We start from the raw sequence: 15087 nt of genomic DNA, 5'->3' as shown, positions 1-15087 counted from the left end.
GATAGAAGCAGTCCAATGTAATGAAACTACCACCAAGTAGCTGGCTGATCATCCTGGAAAATGGTGCCATGTCAGGGACTCAGAATTAGTCTCTGCTGCTGGAAGATTGAGCACTCAGTAGTGTCTGTAGCCATGGCAGCCTTAGAGAGTGGAAGTCCGTATTGGTTAGTCCATGCATAACATCCATCCCTGCCACCATGGGCCACTTTGTTCATGAGTCCACTGGGTGATGACAGGGGTGGCTGGGTAGAGTCTGACTGGTATCCACAAAATGGGACAACTTATCCACTTGATTATTAAAATCCTCTGCTGGGAGACTGGCCAGTTAGCTCAGCTGGTTAGAGTGTGGTGCTGATAACACCAAGGTCCAGGGTTCCATCCCTGTACCAGCCAGCAGACACACACACACACACACACACACACACACACACAGAGAGAGAGAGAGAGAGTACTCTGCTGAGGTCGCTCTTTAGTGAGCATTCACATGGGACACAAATATCTTCCCATTCACAGAGGTCTATCCATATACCTCTTTCCCAGACTTCCTGGTCACCAATTTTCCAATCATGCTTCTTCCAAATCTCTGACCATTCAGCAGCTAAACCATTGGCCATAGCTCATGAATTATCATATAATTGCTCATCTGGCCACTTCTCCCTCCAAGCAAAACGAACAGCAGGTGAACTGTTCAAAGCTCTGTCTACTGAGAGGATTTCTCTTTGGCACTGTCCTTCAGGGATAATGCAGAAAGGGGACACAGTGCTAGAACTGTTCACCTTTGGGTGGTGCCCACACGTCACCCAGAACTGTATCAGTCCATTTTCTGTTGCTTATCACAAAATACCTGAAACTGGGTAATTAAAAGGAAATGAAATTTATTTCTTACAGTTTTGAAGGCTGGGAAGTCCAAGGTGCAGGGTGCACATCTGGTGAGGACCTTCTTCTTGGTGGGACCTCTATACAGAGTCCTGTAGTGGTGCACGATGTCATATAACAAGGACTAGGCACAGATGACAAGAGCACTTACACATGCTCACTTGCTTTCAAACCCATGAAAACCCATTAAACCATTAACCCATGCCTCCATGAATGGATTAATCCACTCATGAGACCACAGTCCTCATGATTCAATCACCTCTTAAAAGCTGCACCTTTCAACACTGCCACACTGGGAATTAAACTCTCACATGGGCTGCAGAGGGGAGTCTTCTCTTCCTCTGTCACCTGATCATAGGGAACTCCCCACAAGGCCATAGGTTCAATCTGGGAGAGAGAAGGCAGAAGTGGGAACTGGGCATTTGGGCCACTTCATGTAATTTACTTGTGCCTTCAGGGCCCACTGGGATTTTAGTCTAGTTATAGTTCCAGAAGCAAAGAAGAGTGGCAGGGTTGGGTCCTGAGAAAAATCACCAGTGTCTTGCAAGGCAACTGCCTCAGAGAATGCCACTACAATTTCCTCAAGCAATGCAGAGTGAATCTCCTCAGACCGGGGGTGGATAAGCTGCTTCAACTGGCAAAGAAAACTCATCAGAATTTAGAGGCTCAATGTCTCCAGCTTCATCAGGGTCTTCCTACTTCCCTATCCCAAATTTTAGAATCCCATTTCTTCTTAATCAATGCCCTGACATTAACATTAGACACCCTGAGAGACCAGGAATTCAATTCATATTGTAACTGAGCCACTCACAGATTGAGATTCCGGGTTTGGTTTTTGGCAATCTCAGCTCTGTTGCTACAGGAGATAAGGATCTCTTTCAGGGCAGACAGAGAAGCTTTGAATCCTTGAGCTCATCCTTTTCCTTCCCCACTTCATCCAGTGAAAAGTCTTTTTTTTTGTTTGTTTAATTATTGACACATAGTAATTGTACATGTTTATGGGGGTACAGTGTGACATTTCAACAAATGTAATTGGCAGATCTTTCAAAATCCTCTCTTCTTCAAGGTCAAGGATTTGGATCCCTGTAGTAGCAAGCCATCAAAAAACAAAAACAAAATCCTCTTCTTGATAATTTGAAATATACCATATATTATTGTTAACCATAGTCATGTCACTGCATATTGGAACACTGAAGCTAACTCCTCCTATCTACCTGTCATTTTGTACCTATTGACCAACATCTCCTCATTCTCCCCTCCCATCTTTGCCTCTCCCAGCTCTGACAACAACAAATTCACTCTTTATGAGATCAACTTTTTCAGATTCCACAAATAGGTCATATGGTATGTGTCTTTCTGTGCCTGACTCACTTCACTTAACATAATGATTTTCAGTTCCATACATGTTGCTACCAAATAACAGGACTTCATTCTTTCTTTATGGTGGAATAATATTCCATTGTGTAAATATTCCTCATTTTCTTCACCCATTCATCTGTCAATGAACACTTAAGTTGATTGCATATTTTGGCTATTGTGAATAGTGCTGCAATAAACATGGGTGTGCAGATATCTCTTTGGTATGCTAATTTCCTTTCCCAGTATATACCCCTCAATCTAAATTGCTGGATCATATGGGAGTCTTATTTTTAATTTTTTGAGGAATCTCCATAGTGTTCTCCATAGTGGCTGTAGTAATTCACATTCCCACCAACAGTATATGTGAGCTCCCCTTTCTCCACATCCTTGCCAGCGTTCATGTCTTTGCGTGTGTGTGTGTCTTTTTTATAATAGCCTTCCTAACAGGTATGAGACAATATCTCATTGTGCTTTCAATTTGCATCTCACTGATGATTAGTGACGTTGGACATTTTTTCACATATCTGTGGGCCATGTCTTCTTTTGAGAAATGTGGATTTATTTCTGAATTTTCTATTCAGTTCCACTGGTCTATGTGCCTGTTTTTATGCAAGTGCCATGCTGATTTGGTTTCTGTACCTTCACAGTATATTTTGAAAACGTGGTGTGATGTCTCCAGCTTGATTCTTTTTGCTCAGGATTGCTTTGGCAATTCAGTGGTTTTTGTGGTTCCATATAAATTTTAGGATTTTTTTCTATTGACAGCTGGCCAGTATGGGAATCCGAACCCTTGACATTGGTGTTATTAACACTGTTCTCTAACCAACTGAGCTAATCTAGGATTTTTCTTTTTTAATTTCTGAGAATGTCCTTAGTATTTTGACAGGAATTGCATTGAATTTGTAGATCACTTTGGGTAGTATAGACATTTTAACAATATTAATTCTTCCACTCCATAAACATGTGATATCTTTCCATTTCTTTGTGTCTTCTCCAATTTTATTTTATTTTATTTTTTAAAGATGATCAGTAAGGGGATCTTAACCCTTGACTTAGTGTTGTCAGCACCATGCTCTCCTAAGTGAGCTAACTGGCCATCCCTATATAGGGATCCGAACCCGTGGCCTTGGTGTTATCAACACCACCCCCTCCCAAGTGAGCCACGGGCTGGCCCTTCTTCAATTTTATTCATCAATGTTTTATGGTTTTCATTGTAAAGATCCCTCACTTCTTTGGTGAAATTTATTCCTAGGGGGGTTTTTTGTTTGTTTGTTTTGTTTTGTTTTTGGTAGCTGTTATAAAGTATATTTCTTGCTTTATGTATTTTTCTGATAATTCACTGTTAGCATATAAAAATGCCACTGAGGGCTGGCTGGTTAGCTTAGTTGGTTAGAGCAAGGAGTTATAACACCAAGGTCAAGGGCTCAGATCCCTATACCAGCAAGTTGCCAAAAAAATTTAAAAGCTACTGATTTTTGTATGTTGATTTTGTATCCTACAACTTTACTGAATTTGTTTATTAGTTCTAATAGTTTGGGGGCACAGTCTTTGAGGTTCTTTATATATAAGATGATGTCATCTACAAAGAGGGACCATTTAACTTTCTCCTTTTCAATTTGAATGCCCTTTATTTCCTTCTTTTGCCTGATTGCTCTGACTAGCACTTCCAGTACTATGTTGAATAAGAGTTTTAAGGGTGAGCATACTTGTACTGTTCCAGATCTTAGCTTTCAGCCTTTCCCCAATCAGAATGGTGTTGGCTGTAGGTTTGTTATAAATGCTCTTTATTATGTTGATGTTTCCTTCTATGCCTAATTTGTTGAGAGTTCTTAACATGAAGGATGTTGAATTTTATCAAAAGCTTTTTTTGCACCTATTGAGATGATCATATGACCTTTGTTCTTCATTTTGCTAATGTGATGTATCACATTTATTGACTTGCATGTGTTGAACTATCCTTGCATCCCTGTAATGAATCCTACTTGATCATGGTGGATAATCTTTTCCATGTGCTGTTGGATTCAGTTTGCTGGTATTTTGTTGAGGATTTTTGCATCTATGTTCATCAAGGATATTGGCCTATAGTTTTTTGTTGTTGTTGCATCCTTGTCTGTTTTGGGTTATCAGGATAATGCTAACCTAATAAAAGTAGTTTGGGAAGCTTCCCTCCTTTTCAATTTTTTGGAATAACTTGAGGAGAGTTGGTATTAGTTCTTTATAAGTTTGGTAGAATTCAGCAGTGAAGCCATCTGGTCCTGGGCTTTTCTTTGATGGGAGAATTTTTATTACTGATTCAACCTTGTTACCTGTTATTGGTCTATTCAGATTTTGTATTTCTTCATGATTCAATTTTGGTAAGTTGTCAATGTCCAGGAATTTATCCATTTCTTGGAAGTTTTCCAATTTTTTGGCATGTAGTTGTTCTCTAATGATACTTTGTATTTCTTTGGTGTCAGTTATAATGGCTTCTTTTTCATCTCTGATTCTTTTAATTTGATTCTTCCCTCTCTCTTTTTTTTTTTCTTAGACTAGCTAAAGATTTGTGAATTTTGTTTATCTCTCCAAATAAAACAACTCTTTATTTCATTGATGATCGTTTCATTAGTCTGTTAGACTGTTTCATTAGTCTCAATCTTTCTTATTTCTGCTCTGGTCTTTATTTCTTTCCTTCTACTTATTTTGAGTGTGGTTTGTTCTTGTTTTTCTAGTTCCTTGAGTTGCATCATTAGGTTGTTTATTTGGATTCCTATTATTAATATTATTTTTTTTTTTTTTTGATGTAGGCATTGTTGCTATAAATGTCCATCTTAGAACTGCTTTTACTGTATCCCATAGGTTTTGGTATGTTGTTTTTCTATTATCATTTGTCTCTAGAATTTTTTTTCTTCCTTCACCTGATAGTTGTTCAGGAGCATGTTGTTTAATTTCCACATATTTGTATACTTTTCTAAATTCTTTTTGTTATTAATTTCTAGTTTTATTGCATTGTTGTCAGAAAAGATATTTGATATGATTTCAATTTTTAAAAATTTGTTTAAGAATAAAACAAAAAAAGAAAAACAAATTTTAAAAAAAATTTTAAAAATTTGTTTAGGCTTGTTTTTTGACCTAATGTATGACCTATCCTGGAGAATGTTCCATATGCTGTTGAGAAGAATGTGTATTCTGTTGCTGTTGGGTGGAATGTTCTGAAGATGGCTTTAATTCTGCTGTTTCTTTATTGATTTTTTGTCTGGAGGATCAGTTCATTGCTGAAAGTGGGGTATTTAAATCACCTACTATTATTGTATTAGAGTCTATCTCTCCCATTAGGTCTATTAATATTTGCTTTATATATTAGGTGCACCAATTTTGGGTGCATATGCATTTATGATTGTTATACCCTCTTGGCAGATTGACCCTTTTATTATTATATAATGAACTTCCTTGTCTCTCTTTTTACAACTTTTGATTTAAAGTCTATTAAAGGCTTTGTTTTTGTTTTTGTTTTTTGCTTTTGGCAGCTGGCTGGCATGGAGATCTGGACCCTTGAGCTCAGTGATATAACACTGCACTCTAACCAAATGAGCTAACCAGCTAGCCCAAAAGTCTATTCTATGTGATATAAGTATAGCTACTCCTGCTCTCTTTTGACTTCCATTTGCATGGAACATCTTTTTCCATCCCTTCACTTTCAGCTGATTCATGTCCTTACAGGTGAAGTGAATTTCTTGTAAGCAACATATAGTTGAGTCTTGTTTTTTTCATCCATTCAGAAACTCTATGTCTTTTAACTGGAGAATTTAACCCATTTACATTTAAGGTAACTATTAAGTAAGGTGTAATTATTGATAAGTAAAGTGTAACTACTGCCATTTTGTTATTTGTTTTCTAGGTTTTTTCAGTTTTTTTCCTTCTTTTCTCCCTCTCTATCTTCCTTTGTAACTTGGAAATTATCTCTGGAGATATGTTTGGATTCCTTGCTTTTTATTTTTGAAGGATCTTTCAAATGTTTTGGCTCTGTGGATATCATAAGGCTTAGAAAAGACATCTCATTATAACAATGTATTTTAGGTTAATAGCAACTTAACTTTGTAAAGATAGAAAAAGAAACAAACAGCAAATAAACATAAAAACAAATATACATTTGGATTTTTAGTTTTCCACTTTACCTCTTTTTATGTTGCCTATCTCTTCACACACTAATATAGTTACTATTATTTTTCTTTCTCTTAGTCTTCCTAGAGATATAAGTGGTTTGTGCTTATAAACATTTGCAACATTTGAATATACTGAGTTAGTCTGTATACCTACTTTTACTGGTGAGTTTTATACTTTCAGATGTTCTCTTGCTACATCTTAGCACCTCTTTCTTTCCATATGAAGAACTTCCGTTAGCATTTCTTGTAGGGCAGGTCTGATGGTGATAAATTTTCTCAGCTCTTGATTGTCTGAGAAAGTCTTTATCACTCCTTTGTTTCCAAAGAAAAGTTTTGCTGGGCACAATATTCTTGGTTGGCAATTTTTTCCTTCAGCACTATAAATATGTCATCCCATTCCCTCTGGGCCTGTAAGGTTTCTGCTAAGTCTGCTGCCAGGCAAATTGGGACTCCCTTATATGTTATTTGCTTTTTTTCTCTTGCCTCTTGCTCCTTTAGGATCTTCTCTTTGTTTTTGGTTTTGTTTTGTTTTTTGGCAGCTTGCTGGTACAGGGATCATACCCCAGACCTTGGTGTGCTGTCAGCACTATGCTCTAACCAGCTGAACTAACCGGTCAGCCCATTGCTGCTTTTTCAACGCCAAATGGTGCCCAACTCCCAGGTTTGCCTTGTGTCTGTTGTTTAGGTCCAGATAGACTAGAGGAGGGCCTAAAGATGGTAGTTCTGGTCTGTGGGTCTCTGCCTATGGCTGAGGTATAGCAAAATGTTCTTTCCATAGTCCTGGCCTGGGGTCAGCTTCTGCAGGGCTCTGCCTGCCTGTGGGTCTCACTTTGGTGTCCTGGCTCTTGGCTCCAAGACAGTGTCTAGTGTTAATTTTCCACTCTTTTCCCCAAGGGGAAAATGTATCTCTCCTTGCTTTGCTCTCTGGGGTTGAGGGAGGGGAGGGACAGGCAATCCCACAGCCACTGTGAACTTCTTTTTTTGTGTGTGACTGGCCATATGGGAATCCAAACCACTGACCTTGGTGGTATCAGCACTGTGCTTTCCCACACTAGACTCTTTAACATTGGTTCTTGCTGGGACCAGTACAGGACAAGGGATGCCCAAGGCCCACACCACTACGGCCTGCCTATCCTTGCACTTTATTCCTGGCTCCAGACCACCATACTTAGCTGCGGGTGATGTGGTTGGGATCCTAGTTCATCACATAGGAGCTGCAGGTCTCAGCCTGTGCTGGAGCAAGTCCAAATGCTCCCTGCATGCCTGGCCTGAAGTCAGTAGCTAGTGGCTTCGTAGTGTGGCAGCCAGCACTGGGGCCCCTTCAAGGTCCTGCACTCACTTCCCATTCTTTCTTGTGAGCAGCTTTGTCTCTCCCCATGCTGTGTGGGGTTGGGGGAGGGGTGAAGGGCTCTTCAAGGCACCTTATTATTATTATTATGCTAAAGACAGAAAGGTTTTTTTTTGTTCTTTCTGTGTTGAAAGATGTTCAAAACTGATGTGTCTATGAGGAGATGACCACCAGGGTTTTTTATTCAGCCATCCTGCCTCCCCCATCCTCTCCAGTGATTTTAGGAGCAACCAGTCGATCTCATTATACTTGTTAGTTTGACAAAAACATTCAAAGATATTATACATGATCATGCAGATCCTTGCCTCTTATAAGTGTTTGATTAGAAATATCCAATGGTGCTATTTTGCATATTTCTATCACCACATCATACCGTAGACTCTCTTTACTATTGGAAACAGAGTCATCAGTGACTTTCAGTCTAATCACATTCGACAGCCATTTCCAGAAAGCCCCAGAACTCAATTCAGAAAATCATCCTTAAGATTCTTTTTTTTTTTTTTTAAAGATGACCAGTAAGGGGATCTTAACCCTTGACTTGGTGTTGTCAGCACCACGCTCACCCAATGAGCCAACCGGCCATCCCTATATGGGGTCCGAACCCATGGCCTTGGTGTTATCAGCACCACACGCTCTCGAGTGAGCCACGGGCCGGCCCAAGATTCTGTCTCTTTAGAACCACTCCCAGTACCAAAATATGTATTAGGATTCTCCAGAGACACAGAACCAATAGGATGCATATAGACATACAGAGAGAGAGAGAGAGAGATGTGTTTCAAGAACTTGGTTCACATGATTGATTCTGGAGGCTTGGTGGGTCCAAAATCTTCAGGGTAAGACAGCAGACAGAAGGGCCGAGCCCGTGGCGCACTTGGTAGAGTGCTGCGCTGGGAGCGCGGAGACGCTCCCGCCGCGGGTTCGGATCCTATATAGGGCTGACCGGTGCACTCACTGGCTGAGTGCCGGTCACGAAAAAACGACCAAAAAAAAAAAAAAAGACAGCAGACAGAAGACCTAGAGAAGAATTGCAGCATCAGTCTTTATTTGTCTGTTTCTGTTAGTTATAACAGAATACCTGAAACTGGGTAATGGAGAAATAAATGAAATTTATTTCTTACCGTTTCAGAGGCTGAGAAATCCAATGTCCAATAAACAGGTCTGGCCAGTTTGCTAACTTGGTTAGAGTACAGTGCTGATAACACCAAGGTCAAGAGTTCTTCAGATCCCCTTACCAGCCAACCACCAAAATAAAACAAACACAAAGTCCAGGAAATACATATGGTGTAGTAGATTGAATTGTCCCCCCAAAACTCATTGAATCTCTAATTGTGTCCTCCAAGTTTTATGTATTAGAAACAGCCCCCACTGTGACTGTTAAGAGAGGGGGAAATCCTATTATGGTAATTGAAAGGTGGAACCTTGAAGAGGTGATTGGTTTGTAGGACCATGCAGTAGAGAATGGATTAAAAATGGAGGTCAGGGGTATGATTCTGAGGGCTTTAAAGGAAGAGGAGAGTCTGTTTTTCTCTCTCTCTGCTCTCTCTGCTTCCACCATCTCTCAATGTGAGACCCCTGGGTCACTGTCACCACCACCAGATGGACTTTGGACTTCCTAGCCTCAGAAATTGTAAGCAAATAAATTTCATTTTCTTCATAAATCACCCAGTTCTAAGTATTTTGTTATAAGCAACAAAAACGTACTAATACAGAAAATTGGTACCAGAGAATCAAGGGGTGGAAACGGAAGTGGTACCACTCACCATTACCCATAGGGACCCATTAGCAAAATTTTTGCTCCCTGTCCCCACAACTTTATGCTCTGCTGGTCTAGAGGTCTTGGTTCCAGAGGCAGGAATGCTTCCATCAGGAGACACAAAAATGATCCCATTGAACTGGAAGTTAAAGCTGCCACCTGGCCACTTTGGGCTTCTCATGCCTCTGAATCAACAGGCTAAGAAAGGAGTTACTGTGTTGGCTGGAGTGATTGACCCAGACTACCAAGGGGAAGTTGGATGCTACTTCACAATGGAGATAAGGAAGATTATATTTGGAATGCAGGAGATCCCTTAGGATGTCTCTTAGTACTACCATGCCCTGTGATTAAGGTCAATGGAAAATTACAACAACCAAATCCAGACAAGACTACAAATGGCCCAGACCCTTCAGGGATGAAGGTTTGGGTCACTCCACCAGGTAAAGAACCACGACCCGCTGAGGTGCTCACTGAAGGCAAAGGGAATGCAGAATGGGTAGTAGAAGAAGGTAGTTACAAATACCAGCTTCAACCATGTGACCAGTTACAGAAACAAGGATTGTAATTGTTCTCCCTGTTGTGTTAATAATATGTCTCTATGTATATATACTGTACATATATTGTTTTAGTCTATTTTGTGTTACCATAACAGAATTACCTGAGACTGGGTAATTTATAAAGAAAAGAGGTTTATTTGGCTTACGATTCTGGGACAGCTGCATCCGGTATGAGCCTCAGGCTGCTTCTACTCATGGCAGAAAAATAGCAGGCAGCTGACGGGTATAAGCAGATCACATGGAGAGAGGGAAGAGAGAGAGAGAGACAGAGAGAGAGAGAGAGAGAGGAGAGAGAGAGAGAGGGTGCCAGAGTCCTTTAAACAATCAGGTCTCGCGGGAACTAATAGAGTGAGAACTCACTCACTACCCCTCCTCGCCCCCATGACTCAATCAGTTTCCAACACTGACACATTGGAGATCAAATTTCCACGTGAGTTTTGGAGGGGACAACACATCCAAACTCCATCACATATTCTTTGTTTTTGTTCCTCTTGTTCTTTATCATGTACCATGAGACTTACTGACTTTATACCAGCATTTAAATTTTGTTAACCTTACCTCATAGTATTCACAATTTTAAGTTATGGAATATTGGGAGAAGGATAAATATCATCTAAGGACTTTACCTTTTTCTTCTTGGAAAGGGATTAATGCGTTTCTGGTTGTATGCAGGATAGTGTATCATGTTAGGCGAAACTATTATGTCATTTTACCATTTGAACATTAAGTTTGATTTAAGGAGATAGTATATACATATGACACCAAGTTGACAGGGGGTGGACTTGTGAAGGTTAATTCTAGGTGTCAACTTGGTTAGATGAAGGAATGCTGAGAAACCTGGTAAAGCTATCTTTTTAGGTGTGTCCGTGAGAGTGTTTCCAGCAGAGATTAGTATGAGAGTATGATTGGACTGGGTGAGAAAGACCCACCTTCATTGTAGCAAGAACCATCCAATCCACTGAGGGTCCAGAGAGAACAAAAGACAGAGGAAAGAGGTGAAGCTCTCTCTCAATCCACTGGAGTTGGGATACACTCTTCTCTCCTCCCTGTGGACCTCAGAGCTCGAGACCCTTCAGCTTTTGGGTTCCAGGACTTACACCAAGGACACCATCAGCTTCCCTGGTTTTGAGGCCTTTGGACTTGGACTGAACCACGCTACCAGCATCCAGTTTATAAACAGCCTATTGCGGGACTTTTCTTCATAGTCACGTGAGCTAATTCCCCTAATAAATCCCTCTCATATACTTATAACATATCCTATTGATTCTGTCTCTCTGGAGAATGCTGACTAATACAAACGGTGAGAGCCTTCTTCTGTGTGGGAATTCTTCAGGGTCCTGTAGGTAACCAGGTATCACATAGCGAGAATGGGCTGAGCAAGACTGAGAACTAATCTCACTCACTCTCCTTATAAAGCCATCAGAACCATGTGCATTACTCCATGAGTAGATCAATTCATTCACCAGGGCACAGTCTTCACAATCCAATCACCTCTTAAAGGCCCCACTTTTCAAATAATGTAATTGGATTTTCCACCCTCTTAACACTGGTACAATGGAGATCAAGTTTCTAGATCCAAATACATCTGGGAATGTAATGAAGGAATGAATGACCTGCCATCCCAAAATATGCTGGATTGGTATATTAATTATTCCAAGCTAAAAACATTGGATAAGTTGTAGTTTCAGAAAAGGGTAGCTGACCTGTCTTTCCTGCATGCAGCAAGCCATCAAGAGTCTTCTAAGAGAGGTGTCCTTACTGCTCCAGGGTGAGAAAATAGCCCTTATCACCAGAGGCTGGGAATAAGGGTTACAATGGACCTGAATAAGTAAAACTCTCAATGTGGCTCTTATCTTCCACTATCTTTGCACCCCTCCCATATCTCCTACTGACTCCCCTAGAATTTACTGCCCCTAGCCAGAGCCCCTTTGTCCTGCCATTTCTTTACAAATTTATTGTTCTTCAAAGAGTATAAAAGCATCTTGCTTTGGCCACTTCTTTGGACATTACTCTCTTGAGAAGATCCCCATGTACATGTAAAACTAATAAAACTTGTATGCTTTCTCTTGTAAATCCATGTTGTGTCAATCTGGTCCCTAGATCCAGCTAAAGATCTCACATAAGAGCTAACCCCTATAGCAACATATGCTAATGATTGCATTACATATAAATGGTAGAAAACATGAATTATTCTGGAAAAAAATTGGATTGTATGAATTGTTTTTAAACATCAACAATCAATTCTCCAATTCTCAGATACCATCTCTCTGATTCTCCCATACCAACTAGGTGTCCAACAATTCAATTCAATTCTTACATTAACTATCTGGAGTTAGACCACACAGGTTAAGGGATCACTCCCACAAGGCTGTCCCACTTCAGACACCAGTTGCAAGTCTCAGGTCCCCAGGCTACCTGCACTTCTGTCCCACTTGGCTATAAATCCAGGGGTTCCAAGACTGTCTCCTCAAGCTTGGTAATTTGCGAGAATGACTCACAGAACTCAGGAAATGATTTTACTTACATGTACCAGTTTATTATAAAGGATATAACTCAGGAACAGCCAAATGGAAGAGATGCACAGGACAAAGTATGGGATTGGGGGTGGGGGGAGAGCTTGCATGCCCTCTCCAGGTGCACCATCCCCTCAGCATGCAATGTGTTCACCAACCCTCCACACCTCATTGTTCAACTCTTTTTATAATGCAGTCTCCAGCTCCTCTCTGCTCCCCGGATGCAAGGGGGTGAGGCTGAGAGTTCCTATCATCTAATCAAGTAGCCCTCATCCTGAGGCAATCTAGGGGCCCCACACAGATTCACCTCACTAGCACAGACCTAGGTGTGTTCTAAAAGGGCTCATTATGAGTAACAAAAGATTCTCCTACTGCTCAGAAAATTCCAATGGTTTTAGGAGTTCTGTTCCTGGAACTAGGATCAAATATACACTCATATTTTTATTATACAACAGATTTTCATCTCACATTTCAAATGAATCAAAGATTAAAATAAAAAGGAAAACCTAAAAGACATGAAAAAAAACATGAGAAATTTTTCTATAATCTCTAAGTGAAAATGGCCTGTTTTATATATGTGTGTGATTTTTCATTTCATATATATACGAGTTTTGGAGTGAGCAAGACTGAAGCCATGTGGGGACCTAAAACCGCATGGGCTGTAGGCAATTTTAAAAGGACACAGTTTTTTTCTTGGCATGCATTTCTCTGAGTTCCCTCTTTCCCAATGGTTATTTGATATTTTGAGACTTGGTTAAGGAACAAGATGACATTATTTACATAATTGTAAAGTTGTTTTCCAGCTAGCCTGAAGCTGCAGACTTGTCTATACTACCCAGACCCTGAGGTAACAGCAAGGACATGAGCAAAAACCAGATAGACCCTTGGCAAGACTGCACCTGACCCCATATACGTCCCCCTCCCTCCTTATTTTCATTTTCCATGATTCAATCCCTCAGCCCCTTCTTAAAAACTCAATAAATCTGAGTCTTTGAGATGTGGCTTTAGTCTGGCCATTCTCCTTCAGGTTTATTGGATAGTCTAGCCTAACATTTCTTCTCAGGTCACTGGTATTCCTTAATAAAAGCTGACTTCCATTTTCACCAACATTTGACTTTTCTTTTTTTGGCGGCTGGCCAGTTTGGGGATCCGAACCCTTGACCTTGGTGTTATCAGCACCATGCACTCCCAGGTGAGCCACCAGCCAGCCCCTAACAATTGACCTTTGAGTGGTTCATTTTTGAAAGGGGGCAGGCAGCCAGACCTATGCCTGGTGACATATCACAAAATCCAGATGCCCACAAAAGAAAAAATAAATAAGTATATTTGACTTGGTGAAAAACATTTTTTTAACGTTTAATTGGAATAAAAAATACAGGGAAGCCCAAGGGGGTCCTGAGACTGTGGGCCATGGGCCTTGGCCCACCTGCCACCAACGGCAACCAGGCCAGCAATAGAGCCAGCCATAAGCCAGCCCCACTCCCTCCCTTTTACCCACGCACAAATCTTAGAATGTACTTATTAAAAAACAAGAAAAAAAAATAATTGATCTGAATAAAAATATTGCAGTAAGATAAACTTTTTAAAAAATAATACAAAAGATACAGGGACCATTGCAACACGGATCTTAAATGGTTAATTTCCATAAAGCTTAACGAGTTCCTACAAATGTGTAAGAGTCCAAATAGAAAAACAGACAAAAGACATAAATAGGAAAACTGAGTCAAAAAATTTAAGTAATTTGATCAAGGCCACATAGTGGTAAATTGACTCTAGAATTCTAATACACTGCTTGTCTCATTAGAGCTCTGATTTAAGATTTTCTTCATTGAAATCCTTTCTGAATCAAATAGCTAAACATCTACTGCCACCTCAGTTTCTCCAACCAAGGACTAAAATGTAGATCTGCTCCCACAATGTAGCTTGACTTTTGAAAGTTGGGGTTGAACTTTTCCAAAAAGGACTCTAAAATTCTCTAGTTCTGTACAAACATCAGCATTATGCAATACGCCCTTGTTACTCTATTTTGGATCATATAATGAAAATAATCGATTTAATCATAAACTTTAATTTGTTCAAAAATGTGATAACTGAGACTACTCAAACAATATAATGCAAATATAGATTGCCTCTACAGCGATCCTGTGGATCCTATTTGCTGAGAATTTGTATAATGCCCTGTATGATGTTAGTGGAGATGCCTAATTAAAATCTACAATATTTGTCCATCCTGGATTATTTGCATTATTTTGCTTTTTAAAAAAATATTGCATTAAAATATTATAGATTCTGATTACTGAGATTTTTGGAGCTCCCATAAATTTTGCACCTCAGGAGAGTGCAAGTCTCTCCATACATATGTAACAGTGGTTATTGTTTTCGGTTTTTTATTTTTATTTTTACCAGTTATAATAAATCTGTATGCACACCAAGTAACGACTGCAGAATTAATCATGAGTCTCTTCTACTGTGCAGTGCTAGTCCTCAAACTTAAATAGATGCTTCTGTGATTCTCAAACCCACTTAAAAGCATTACTCACTG

The 15087-nt window shown here is 39.9% G+C and overlaps 1 pseudogene; it reads left to right on the top strand.

Moving 5' to 3' along the window:
* LOC134372517 (small ribosomal subunit protein mS39-like) overlaps positions 1 to 15087 on the top strand; it is a 41774-nt pseudogene that overhangs the window by 25515 nt on the left and 1172 nt on the right.

This window comes from Cynocephalus volans, chromosome 3 (assembly GCF_027409185.1).
Source record: "Cynocephalus volans isolate mCynVol1 chromosome 3, mCynVol1.pri, whole genome shotgun sequence".
Taxonomy (NCBI): Eukaryota; Metazoa; Chordata; class Mammalia; order Dermoptera; family Cynocephalidae; genus Cynocephalus; species Cynocephalus volans.
Note: the sequence above shows the minus strand (reverse complement) of the source record. Positions and strands in the feature narration are given on the sequence as shown.